The sequence below is a fragment of the Pseudophryne corroboree genome, chromosome 6 (assembly GCF_028390025.1).
Source record: "Pseudophryne corroboree isolate aPseCor3 chromosome 6, aPseCor3.hap2, whole genome shotgun sequence".
Classification (NCBI taxonomy): domain Eukaryota; kingdom Metazoa; phylum Chordata; class Amphibia; order Anura; family Myobatrachidae; genus Pseudophryne; species Pseudophryne corroboree.
The window spans coordinates 824,637,251-824,651,435 of NC_086449.1; positions in this window are offsets into that span (position 1 = coordinate 824,637,251).

Here is a 14,185-nt window from a genome sequence, read left to right on the forward strand (position 1 = left end):
TATCAGGAGATCGTCCAAGTAAGGGATAATTAAGACGCCTTTTCTTCGAAGAAGAATCATCATTTCGGCCATTACCTTGGTAAAGACCCGGGGTGCCGTGGACAATCCAAACGGCAGCGTCTGAAACTGATAGTGACAGTTCTGCACCACGAACCTGAGGTACCCTTAGTGAGAAGGGCAAATTTGGGACATAGAGGTAAGCATCCCTGATGTCCCGGGACACTATATAGTCCCCTTCTTCCTGGTTCGTTATCACTGCTCTGAGTGACTCCATCTTGATTTGAACCTTTGTAAGTGTTCAAAAAATTTTTTAGAATAAGTCTCACCTAGCCTTCTGGCTTCAGTACCACAATATAGTGTGGAATAATACCCCTTTTCTTGTAGTAGGAGGGGTAATTTAATTATCACCTGCTGGGAATACAGCTTGTGAATTTTTTCCCATACTGCCTCCTTGTCGGAGGGAGACCTTGGTAAAGCAGACTTCAGGAGCCTGCGAAGGGGAAACGTCTCGACATTCCAATCTGTACCCCTGGGATACTACTTGTAGGATCCAGGGGTCCTGTACGGTCTCAGCGCCATGCTGAGAACTTGTCAGAAGCGGTGGAACGCTTCTGTTCCTGGGAATGGGCTGCCTGCTGCAGTCTTCTTCCCTTTCCTCTATCCCTGGGCAGATATGATCTTATAGGGACGAAAGGACTGAGGCTGAAAAGACGGTGTCTTTTTCTGCAGAGATGTGACTTAGGGTAAAAAACGGCGGATTTTCCAGCAGTTGCCGTGGCCACCAGGTCCGATGGACCGACCCCAAATAACTCCTCTTCCTTTATACGGCAATACACCTTTGTGCCGTTTGGAATCTGCATCACCTGACCACTGTCGTGTCCATAACATCTTCTGGCAGATATGGACATCGCATTTACTCTTGATGCCAGAGTGCAAATATCCCTCTGTGCATCTCGCATATATAGAAATGCATCCTTTAAATGCTCTATAGTCAATAAAATACTGTCCCTGTCAAGGGTATCAATATTTTTAGTCAGGGAATCCGACCAAGCCACCCCAGCTCTGCACATCCAGGCTGAGGCGATCGCTGGTCGCAGTATAACACCAGTATGTGTGTATATACTTTTTATGATATTTTCCAGCCTCCTGTCAGCTGGTCCTTGAGGACGGCCCTATCTATAGACGGTACCGCCACTTGTTTTGATAAGCGTGTGAGCGCCTTATCCACCCTAAGGGGTGTTTCCAAACGCGCCCTAACCTCTGGCGGGAAAGGGTATACCGCCCATAATTTTCTATCGGGGGGAACCCACGCATCATCACACACTTTATTTAATTTATCTGATTCAGGAAAAACTACGGTAGTTTTTTCACATCCCACAATAATACCCTCTTTTGTGGTACTTGTAGTATCAGAAATATGAAACACCTCCTTCATTGCCTTTAACGTGTGGCCCTAATAAGGAATACGTTTGTTTATTCACCGTCGACACTGGATTCAGTGTCCCTGTCTGTGTCTGTGTCGACCGACTAAAGTAAACAGGCGTTTTAAAACCCCTGACGGTGTTTTTGAGATGTCTGGACCGGTACTAATTGTTTGTCGGCCGTCTCATGTCGTCAACCGACCTTGCAGCGTGTTGACATTATCACGTAATTCCCTAAATAAGCCATCCATTCCGGTGTCGACTCCCTAGAGAGTGACATCACCATTACAGGCAATTGCTCCGCCTCCTCACCAACATCGTCCTCATACATGTCGACACACACGTACCGACACACAGCACACACACAGGGAATGCTCTGATAGAGGACAGGACCCCACTAGCCCTTTGGAGAGACAGAGGGAGAGTTTACCAGCACACACCAAAAACGCTATAATTATATAGGGACAACCTTATATAAGTGTTTTCCCTTATAGCATCTTTTTTATATATTTCTAACGCCAAATTAGTGCCCCCCCTCTCTGTTTTAACCCTGTTTCTGTAGTGCAGTGCAGGGGAGAGCCTGGGAGCCTTCCCTCCAGCCTTTCTGTGAGGGAAAATGGCGCTGTGTGCTGAGGAGATAGGCCCCGCCCCTTTTTCGGCGGCCTCGTCTCCCGCTCTTAACGGATTCTGGCAGGGGTTAAATATCTCCATATAGCCTCCGGAGGCTATATGTGAGGTATTTTTAGCCAAAATAGGTATTCATTTGCCTCCCAGGGCGCCCCCCTCCCAGCGCCCTGCACCCTCAGTGACTGCCGTGTGAAGTGTGCTGAGAGGAAAATGGCGCACAGCTGCAGTGCTGTGCGCTACCTTTAGAAGACTGAGGAGTCTTCTGCCGCCGATTCTGGACCTCTTCTTACTTCAGCATCTGCAAGGGGGCCGGCGGCAAGGCTCCGGTGACCATCCAGGCTGTACCTGTGATCGTCCCTCTGGAGCTGATGTCCAGTAGCCAAGAAGCCAATCCATCCTGCACGCAGGTGAGTTCACTTCTTCTCCCCTAAGTCCCTCGTTGCAGTGATCCTGTTGCCAGCAGGACTCACTGTAAAATAAAAAACCTAAGCTAAACTTTTCTAAGCAGCTCTTTAGGAGAGCCACCTAGATTGCACCCTTCTCGGCCGGGCACAAAAATCTAACTGGCTTGGAGGAGGGTCATAGGGGGAGGAGCCAGTGCACACCACCTGATCGGAAAGCTTTACTTTTGTGCCCTGTCTCCTGCGGAGCCGCTATTCCCCATGGTCCTTTCAGGAACCCCAGCATCCACTAGGACGATAGAGAAATACCTTTTAGGATACCCTCCTGCTTTCTATCAGCAGGATCCTTAAGGGCGGCCATCTCAGGCGAAGGTAGAGCCCTTACAAGCGTGTGAGCACTTTATCCCCCATAGGGGGTGTTTCCCAACGCACCCTAACCTCTGGCGGGAAAGGATATAATGCCAATAACATTTTAGAAATTATCCGTTGTTATCGGGGGAAACCCACGCATCATCACACACCTCATTTAATTTCTCAGATTCAGGAAAACTACAGGTAGTTTTTCCTCACCGAACATAATACCCCTTTTTTTGGTGGTACTCGTATTATCAGAAATGTGTAAAACATTTTTCATTGCCTCAATCATGTAATGTGTGGCCCTACTGGAAGTCACATTCGTCTCTTCACCGTCGACACTGGAGTCAGTATCCGTGTCGGCGTCTATATCTGCCATCTGAGGTAACGGGCGCTTTAGAGCCCCTGACGGCCTATGAGACGTCTGGACAGGCACAAGCTGAGTAGCCGGCTGTCTCATGTCAACCACTGTCTTTTATACAGAGCTGACACTGTCACGTAATTCCTTCCAACAGTTCATCCACTCAGGTGTCGACCCCCTAGGGGGTGACATCACTATTACAGGCAATCTGCTCCGTCTCCACATCATTTTTCTCCTCATACATGTCGACACAAAAGCACCGACATACAGCACACACACAGGGAATGCTCTGATAGAGGACAGGACCCCACTATCCCTTTGGGGAGACAGAGGGAGAGTTTGCCAGCACACACCAGAGCGCTATATATATACAGGGATAACCTTATATAAGTGTTTTTCCCCTTATAGCTGCTGTATAGTTAATACTGCGCCTAATTAGTGCCCCCCTCTCTTTTTTTAACCCTTTCTGTAGTGTAGTGACTGCAGGGGAGAGACAGGGAGCTTCCCTCCAACGGAGCTGTGAGGGAAAATGGCGCCAGTGTGCTGAGGAGATAGGCTCCGCCCGTTTTTCGCGGACTTTTCTCCTGCTTTTTTATGGATTCTGGCAGGGGTTAAATGCATCCATATAACCCAGGAGCTATATGTGATGCATTTTTTTTGCCATCCAAGGTGTTTTTATTGCGTCTCAGGGCACCCCCCCCCAGCGCCCTGCACCCTCAGTGACCGAAGTGTGAAGTGTGCTGAGAGCAATGGCGCACAGCTGCAGTGCTGTGCGCTACCTTGTTGAAGACAGGACGTCTTCTGCCGCCGATTTTCCGGACCTCTTCTGCCTTCTGGCTCTGTAAGGGGGCCGGCGGCGCGGCTCTGGGACCCATCCAAGCTGGGCCTGTGATCGTCCCTCTGGAGCTAATGTCCAGTAGCCTAAGAAGCCCAATCCACTCTGCACGCAGGTGAGTTCGCTTCTTCTCCCCTTAGTCCCTCGATGCAGTGAGCCTGTTGCCAGCAGGTCTCACTGAAAATAAAAAACCTAATCTAAAACTTTCACTAAGAAGCTCAGGAGAGCCCCTAGTGTGCATCCTTCTCGTTCGGGCACAGAGATCTAACTGAGGCTTGGAGGAGGGTCATAGGGGGAGGAGCCAGTGCACACCAGATAGTCCTAAAGCTTTCTTTAGATGTGCCCAGTCTCCTGCGGAGCCGCTATTCCCCATGGTCCTTACGGAGTCCCCAGCATCCACTTAGGACGTTAGAGAAACAAGAAAAAAAATTGTGTGGGGTCCCCCCTCCTAAGCAAAACCAGCCTCAGGCTCTTTGAGCCGGTCCTGGTTGAAAAAATATGAGGAAAAAATTGACAGGGGTTCCCCCATATTTGATCAACCAGCACCGGGCTCTGCGCCTGGTCCTGGTGCCAAAAATACGGGGGACAAAAAGCGTAGGGGCCCCCCGTATTTTTAACACCAGCACCGGGCTCCACTAGTCAGAGATAATGCCACAGCCGGGGGACACTTTTATATAGGTCCCTGCAGCCCTGGCATTAAATCACTAACTAGTTACCCCTGGCCGGGGTACCCTGGATGAGTGGAGACCCCTTAAATCAAGGGGTCCCGTCCCCCCCTCCAGCCACCCAAGGGCGGCGGATGGGGGGCTGATAGCCAAGTGTAAAAAAAAAGAATATTGTTTTTTGTAGCAGTACTACAAGTCCCAGCAAGCCTCCGCCGCAAGCTGCTACTTGGAGAACCACAAGTACCAGCATGCGGTGGAAAAATGGGCCCGCTGGTACCTGTAGTACTACTACAAAAAAAATACCCAACAAAAAACAGGACACACACCATGACAGTAAAACTTTATTACATACATGCACACCTCCATACATACATACATACCTATGTTCACACGAGGCTCGGTCCTCTTCTCCATGTAGAATCCACGGGGTACCTGAGAAAAAAAATTATACTCACATAATCCAGTGTAGCAAGTGTCCTCTTTATAATCCACGTACTTGGCAAAATAACAAACCGGAAACCCGAACCACGCACTGAAAGGGGTCCCATGTTTACACATGGGACCCCTTTCCCCGACTGCCAGGACCCCCCCCTGACTCCTGTCAAAGAGGGTCCCTTCAGCCAATCAGGGAGCGCCACGTCGTGGCACTCTCCTGATTGGCGGTGCGCTCCTGAGCTGTCACTCAGGCTGCGCACGGCAGAGATACAATGTAGCGCATAGGCGCTCCATTGTATCCAGTGGTGGGAACTTTGCGGTCAGCAGTTGAGGTTACTCGCGGTCAACCCCTGGCCCTTGGGTGGCTGGAGGGGGGGACCCCTTGATTTAAGGGGTCCCCACTCCTCCAGGGTACCCCCGCCAGGGGTAACTAGTTAGTGATTTAATGCCAGGGCCGCAGGGCCCTTTATAAAAGTGTCCCCCGGCTGTGGCATTATCTCTCTGACTAGTGGAGCCCGGTGCTGGTGTTAAAAATATGGGGGACAAATTGGTCAAAATCGGGAATTCAGTAAATATACCCCAAAATGTATATTCGTTTAAACAGGTGATGCCTCCCAGGGCCAGAACGCACACAATATATGAGGCAGAGAAAATAACTTTTTTTTTTTTTGGGGGGGGGGGGGGGGGGGGGGGACTCTTGCATCAGAAAATAATTTATTGACTAAAGCTGGGTACACATTGGCAGATATATCTACAGTTCAATCGATCTGCAGATATATCTGCAGATGGTGGTTGTTCATACACACAGAAAGATGCACTAATATATCTGCAGATATATTGGTCATCTGCTGTGTTGCACAGCAGAAGCAATATATCTGTGAAAGACGTCTTTCACAGACATATTGCTTGTACACACCTGCAGATCAGCAAAAGATATATTGGACAACCAACTGATTGGCCAATATATCTGCCAGTGTGTACCCAGCATTACACATGCAAAATGAAAATGTTAAAACTTAACTTTTAAATTTAGCACAGCTACGATCAGTCACACAGACATGCGGGGGGACGCCCAGCACAGCGCTAGTCCGACCCGCATGTCAGGCCCTACCCCATCACAGAAGTACAAAAGCATCACACAGCAGCGATGCTTTTGTACCTCAGGAGCAGCTCCTGCGCGCTGGCCGGGAGCTACTCGTCGCTGCCCGGGTCACATCGGCTGCGTGTGACGTCACACAGCAGCCGCAGCCCGCCCCAGCCACACCTGCGTTGGCCGGACCACACCGCCGTCCCGCCCAGCAACCGTATCTGCCTGTCAATCAGGCAGAGGCCATCGCTGGGCTATGACAGCCGTCAGCTGTCTGCCATGCGCACTGCGGCACCGGCGCAGTTCAGACCTGATCGGCTGCTGTGCGAAATCACTCAGCACGGATCAGGTGTGAATTAGGCCCACGGATTCTATTGTGCATCATCTTTACAAGCCTTACTCTACACGGTGTCTAATAAATTCTGTATCTCCACATAACTGGCTGGGGTCTTTCTCTGGAGTAAATCATGGGTGACGGAATGTTTGCCGTGTCCGAAATCACCATTTGTCACCATGTAACGGCCCTCCCCTATAGATTTCTGTAAAAGGGTGGGCAAGGTGCATGATGGAGCTTTAGAAAACGTTGAGCCTTTTTCAGAAAGAGGAGGTCTGCAGAGTTCCCTCAATCAGGTCACGTTGTAAGGGTGTAACCATAGTCCGGTCGTTAGCCGGATTTGTGTCCCAAGGAGTCTCCTCTATATGTACCTAAAATACAGAATTCAGTGGTGGAAAAGCCTCGCTCAGGGGGGGAAGTTACCGTGACCCCATTCTCAGCATCATCTGGTGGGTTTGCCAAATTGGACAGTTCTGGTTGTTCGTTTGGGGGTTTCTCCATAGGACAATCAAGTCTCTCACCCTTGCTGCACCTCTATAGGGTAAGTTAGGTGCAGACAATGGCAACTTGCACTTTCACCAAAATCTTCCTATTGTAGACAAGGGTTGGGGCTGGGAGACCAGCGGTCAGCATACAGACACCGGGCTCCCAGCAGCGGAATGGGGTGGGGGTGAGCGCAACAAAAGACCCTTGCATCCTGTAGGCAACAAACCACATACAGCATCTATAGCATGTATTCCTTATACAGGGTGATTGAAAAGTGGCAGTACACCCTTTTGTTACAAAAACTGCAGGAAATGGGAAAACTGAATACTCCAGTAAGGTATGGGTGAGGTGGGCCATTCTTTAGGGTATGTACCAAACATGGGCGCCATCTTGAAATCAGCCATCTTAAACCAAAGTCAGTCTTTTTAAAAGGAAAGGGGGTCGTGTAACATGTCAAACAACATCAGAATTTGCTGAAAAGTTTATTGCTGCAAACAGATTTGAAATTGCCTTTATGGTTCAAAAGTTACAACACTTTTTTGTTGCATGTAACTGAAGATGGCTTTGACAAGAGAGGAGAGAATTGAGGTCATTTTGACATCAAACGTAGTGTGCTGCGTTGTGGGCTCTTCATGAAGGATGCCACAACTATTGTTGAGGTTGTCTAGTCAGTAGCACTTTTTGGACGACCACTCTGACTTGTCAGCAACAGTCCAAGTTTCTCTGTATTTGGAAATTAGGCACCTGGCAGTGTTATGTGAAATTGGAGGTCTTTCTGGGTGCCGGTTGTTAAAATCTGCAGCTATGACACAGAAACTTTGTTCTCCGGACATCAAAAGGACCAAAAATTCTCTCTTTTGCAAAAAAAAAAAAAAAGTGTTGTAACGTTTGAACCATAACTGCTATTTCAAATCTGTTTGCAGCAATACACTTTTCAGCAAATTCTGACATTGTTACACGACCCCCTTTCCATTTAAAAAAACTGGACTTTGGCTCAAGATGGCGCCCATGTTCGGTACATACCCTATAAGATAGCCCACCTCACCCATACCTTACTGGAGTATTCAGTTTTCCAATTTCCTGCAGTTTTTGAAACAAAAGTGTGTACTGTGACTTTTGAATGACACTGTACACAGGACTTCCAGATCTGGACGAGCCTGCACGGCTGGTATAGGTGTCACCATCTACTGTACCTTCATGTTATAATCATTATGTCTGGCTAGAAAGTGGATTGCAGACACCCAGGCCACCCACAGGACAGAGGATATGACATTACAGAGATACTGAGAGGGAAGATATTGGGGGGACTGGGGGCTTGCACATCTGCTTTCAGCATTTCCAAAACAAATCTACAATGCAGTTAAATGGAATAATTATGACTTGTCCCAGTTTATCTGTAAACCAGAAAAAGAACCAAATGAAGAAGAAAACACAGCACAGTCCCGTGGGTGGTTCTGCACCATAATTTCCATGGCGTCACTAGCAAGGGAAGCCAGTAGCGGCATAAAGTGCCAGCCTGCATTATCCTATGTGGCTGTGACGCCATTGCCAGCCAGACGCGTACAGTGTAAGATAGCGGACATTTATAAAGACCCGTTTCACATAATTTTACACATCCCAGCTGTATTCCAGTAGACTAAGGCAGGAGATTCACACAGGAATAATTAGCACTGCATACTGCAGTCCCTATTATTCTCAATGGAGACTGACCGCTACCCAGCAAACTCCTAAAAAACATCGCTTTTCTGTGTTTTGCGCCATTTGTCCACACCATCCTCACATAAGAGTAAACCGCTTTATACCTATGTAGGCATACCTGCAGGAATGGGGTCTCTAGATCCCTGTCCCGCAGCCTCAGTCTGGCTCCGGTGACCTGTGCGGCGTCAGATTCTCAGGAATAGCCTTACAAAAACGTGACAGACTCCTCTGATGGGATCAGGAAGAAGCTCCCGCTGCAAGGTAATGTTAGTACATAGCCGTGATACTTCAGTTACAATTTACAAAGTCTGTGACCATATGGGATCCACTCACATACTTCGTAATAGGAAACTCTTGAAAGGATTTAGTAACTGGAAAGTCAGCGGATGAGACCTTCTTAGCCAATCAGCAGCGAAGCATCCGGGTGGCACGGAGCCATTCTCGACTCTGCCATATTGTAGTATCGGTGATAAAGGTAAGACCATAATACATAGCAATGTCTGTGTGACCGCAACCAGACCTCCTCTGCACCATGCAGCAAATCACAGAATTACACAGCAGCCGCGGGGCTCAGTGGCGTAATACCCCTTCCCCTGCACCTCCTCTTAGTGCCTCATGAAAGAGCGTTAAAGGGCGGTATTCCATTCTTTTCACTCCCTTCCACACCTAATCTGTTTCTGCTGACGGTCATGGTATTATAATTTCAGCTCGCTAGCCCCGAGGTAGCGAGGCACCCAAACCCTTTACATACCTAAAAGGTGATTACTATGGGCGCAATATGTGCGATAACCGGGATCACTTTAGAGAGTGGCGATATTCAAATGATGTATCACGCCCAAAGTCTGCACATAGGCTCCACTTAATGTAATCCACAGGTCTACACCCCTGTAACATGAAGATAAAATTATAAAGCACAAGGGAATATGCTGACGCTTTAAAAAGGGTTGGAACATAAAATAAGATTTTACTCACCGGTAAATCTATTTCTCGTAGTCCGTAGTGGATGCTGGGACTCCGTAAGGACCATGGGGAATAGCGGCTCCGCAGGAGACTGGGCACAACTAAAGAAAGCTTTAGGACTACCTGGTGTGCACTGGCTCCTCCCACTATGACCCTCCTCCAGACCTCAGTTAGGATACTGTGCCCGGAAGAGCTGACACAATAAGGAAGGATTTTGAATCCCGGGTAAGACTCATACCAGCCACACCGTATAACTCGTGATACTATACCCAGTTAACAGTATGAAATATAACTGAGCCTCTCAACAGATGGCTCAACAATAACCCTTTAGTTAAGCAATAACTATAAACAAGTATTGCAGACAATCCGCACTTGGGATGGGCGCCCAGCATCCACTACGGACTACGAGAAATAGATTTACCGGTGAGTAAAATCTTATTTTCTCTAACGTCCTAAGTGGATGCTGGGACTCCGTAAGGACCATGGGGATTATACCAAAGCTCCCAAATGGGCGGGAGAGTGCGGATGACTCTGCAGAACCGAATGAGCAACCGCTAGGTCCTCCTCAGCCATGGTATCAAACTTGTAGACTCTTGCAAAAATGTTTGAACCCGACCAAGTAACAGCTCGGCAAAGTTGTAAAGCCGAGACCCCTCGGGCAGCCGCCCAAGAAGAGCCCACTTTCCTCGTGGAATGGGCTTTTACAGATTTAGGGTGCGGCAGTCCAGCCGCAGCATGTGCAAGTTGAATCGTGCTACAGATCCAGCGAGCAATAGTCTGCTTAGAAGCAGGAGCACCCAGCTTGTTGGGTGCATACAGGATAAATAGCGAGTCAGTTTTCCTGACTCCAGCCGTCCTGGAAACATATACTTTTCAGGGCCCTGACTACGTCCAGTAACTTGGAATCCTCCAAGTCCCAAGTAGCCGCAGGCACCACAACAGGTTGGTTCACATGAAAAACTGATACCACCTTAGGAAGGAATTGGGAACGAGTCCTCAATTCCGCCTTATCCATATAAAATACAGATAAGGGCTTTTGTATGACAAAGCCGCCAATTCTGATACACACCTGGCCAAGGCCCACAGCATGACCACTTTCCACGTGAGGTATTGTAGCTCCACGGATTTAAGTGGCTCAACCCAATGCGACTTCAGGAAATACAACACCACGTTGAGATCCCACGGTGCCACTTGAGGCACAAACGGGGGCTGACTATGCAGCACTCCCTTAACAAAAGTCTGAACTTCAGGCAGTGAAGCCAGTTCTATTTTGGAAGAAAATCGATAGAGCCGAAATCTGGACCTTAATGGAACCCAATTTTAGGCCCATAGTCACCTCTGACTGTAGGAAATGCAGAAATCGACCTAGCTGAAATTTCTCCTTTGGGGCCTTCTTGGCCTCACAGCACGCAACATATTTCCACCATATGCGGTGATAATGGTTTGCGTTCACTTCTGTCCTAGCTTTAAATAGCGTAGGGATAACTTCCTCCGGAATGCCCTTTTCCTTCAGGATCCGGCTTTCAACCGCCAGGCCGTCAAACGCAGCCGTGGTACGTCTTGGAACAGACAGGCCCCCTGCTGCAGCAGGTCCTGTCTGAGCAGCAGAGGCCATGGGTCCTCAGATCATTTCTTGGAGTTCTGGGTACCAAGCTCTTCTTGGCCAACCCGGAACAATGAGTATAGTTCTTACTCCTCTCCTTCTTATTATTCTCATTACCCTGGGTAAGAGAGGCAGAGAAGGGAACACATACACCGACTGGTACACCCACGGTGTTACCAGAGCGTCCACAGCTATCGCCTGAGGGTCCCTTGACCTGGCGCAATATCTTTGCAGCTGTTTGTTGAGGCGGGACGCCATTATGTCCACCTGTGGCCTTTCCCAACGGTGTGCAATCATTTGGAAGACTTCTGGATGAAGTCCCACCTCTCCCGGGTGGAGGTCGTGTCTTCTGAGAAAGTCTGCTTCTCAGTTGTCCACTCCGGGAATGAACACTGCTGACAGTGCCAACACATGATTTTCCGCCCATCGGAGAATCCTTGTGGCTTCTGCCATCGCCATCCTGCTTCTTGTGCCACCCTGTCAGTTTACATGAGCGACCGCCGTGATGTTGTCTGACTGGATCAGCACCGGCCGGTGTTGAAGCAGGGGTCTAGCCTGACTTAGGGCATTGTAAATGGCCCTCAGTTCCAGAATATTTATGTGTAGGGAAGTCTCCTGACTTTCCCATAGCCTTGGAAGTTTCTTCCCCGTGTGACTGCCCCCCAGCCTCGAAGGCTGGCATCCGTGGTCACCAGGACCCAGTCCTGTATGCCAAATCTGAGGCCCCCTAGAAGATGAGCACTCTGCAGCCACCACAACAGCGACACCCTGGCCCTTGGAGACAGGGTTATCCGCCGATGCATCTGAAGATGCGACCCGGACCACTTGTCCCACAGATCCCACTGGAAGATCCTTGCATGGGACCTGGCGAATGGAATTTCTTCGTAAGAAGCTACCATCTTTCCCAGGGCTCGCGTGCATTGATGCACCGACACCTGTATTTGTATTAGGAGGTCTCTGTCTAGAGACGACAACTCCTTGGACTTCTCCTCCAGGAGAAACACTTTTTATCCTGTTCTGTGTCCAGAACCATACCCAGGAACAGTAGACGCGTCGTAGGAACCAGCTGCGACTTTGGAATATTCAGAAACCAGCCGTGCTGTTGTAGCACTTCCCGAGATAGTGCTACTCCGACCAACAACTGCTCCCTGGACCTCGCCTTTATAAGGAGATCGTCCAAGTATGGGATAATTATTTCGGCCATTACCTTGGTAAATACCTCGGTGCCGGGGACAGACCAATGGCAACGTCTGGAAATGGTAATGACAATCCTGTACCACAATTTTGAGGTACTCCTGGTGAAGAGGGTAAATAGGGACATGCAGGTAAGCATCCTTGATGTCCGGTGATCCCATGAAATTCTCCAGGCTTGCAATAATCGCCCTGAGCGATTCCATTTTGAACTTGAACCTTCATATATAAGTGTTCAAGGATTTCAATTTTAGAATGGGTCTCACCGAACCGTCTGGTTTCGGTACCACAACATTTTGGAATAGTAACCCCGGCCTTGTTGAAGGAGGGGTACCTTGATTTCACCTGCTGGAAGTACAGCTTGTGAATTGCCGCCAGTACTACCTTCCTCCGAGGGCAGCAGGCAAGGCTGATGTGAGGTAACGGCGAGGGGGAGTCGCCTCAAACTCCAGCCTGTATCCCTGTGATACTACTTGCAGAACCTAGGGATCCACCTGTGGGCAAGCCCACTGGTCCCTGAAGTTCCCGAGACACGCCCCCACCGCACCTTTCTCCACCTGTGGAGCCCCAGCGTCATGCGGTGGACTCAGAGGAAGCGGGGAAGATTTTTGATCCTGGGAACTGGCTGTCTGGTGCAGCTTTTTCCTTCTTCCCTCGTCTCTGTGCAGAAAGGAAGCGCCTTTGACCCGCTTGCTTTTCTGAAGCCGAAAGGACTGTACCTGAAAATACGGTGCTTTCTTAGGCTGTGAGGAAACCTGAGGTAAAAAAAAATTCTTCCCAGCTGTTGCTGTGGATAAGAGGTCCCAGAGACCCTCCCCAAACAATTCCTCACCCTTATAAGGCAGAATCTCCATGTGCCTTTTAAAGGCAGCATCCCCTGTCCACTGCCGGGTCTCCAATACCCTCCTGGCAGAATGGACATTGCATTAATTCTGGATGCAGCCGGCAAATATCCCTCTGTGCATCCTTCATATATAAGACGACGTCTTTAATATGCTCTATGTTAGCAAAATATTATCCCTGTCTAGGGTATTAATATTATCTGACAGGGTATCAGACCACGCTGCAGCAGCACTATTTATGCTGAGGCAATTGCAGGTCTCAGTATATAACCTGAGTGTGTATATACAGACTGCAGGATAGCCTCCTGCTTTTTATCAGCAGGCTCCTTCAAGGTGGCCGTATCCTAAGACGGCAGTGCCACCTTTTTTGACAAACGTGTGAGCGCCTTATCCACCCTAGGGGATATCTCCCAACGTGACCTATCCTCTGGCGGGAAAGGGTACGCCATCAGTAGCTTTTTAGAAATTACCAGTTTCTTATTGGGGGAACCCACGCTTCTTTACACTCTTCATTCATTCATCTGATGGGGGAACAAAACACTGGCTGCTTTTTCTCCCCAAAAATAAAAACCCTTTTATGTGGTACTTGGGTTCATGTCAGAAATGTGTAACACATTTTATTGCCGAGATCATGTAACGGATGTTCCTAGTGGATTGTGTATATATCTCAACCTCGTCGACACTGGAGTCAGACTCCGTGTCGACATCTGTGTCTGCCATCTGAGGTAACGGGCGTTTTTTGAGCCCCTGATGGCCTTTGAGACCCCTGGGCAGGCGCAGGCTGAGAAGCCGGCTGTCCCACAGCTGTTACGTCATCCAGCCTTTTATGTAAGGAGTTGACATTGTCGGTTAATACCTTCCACCTATCCATCCACTCTGGTGTCG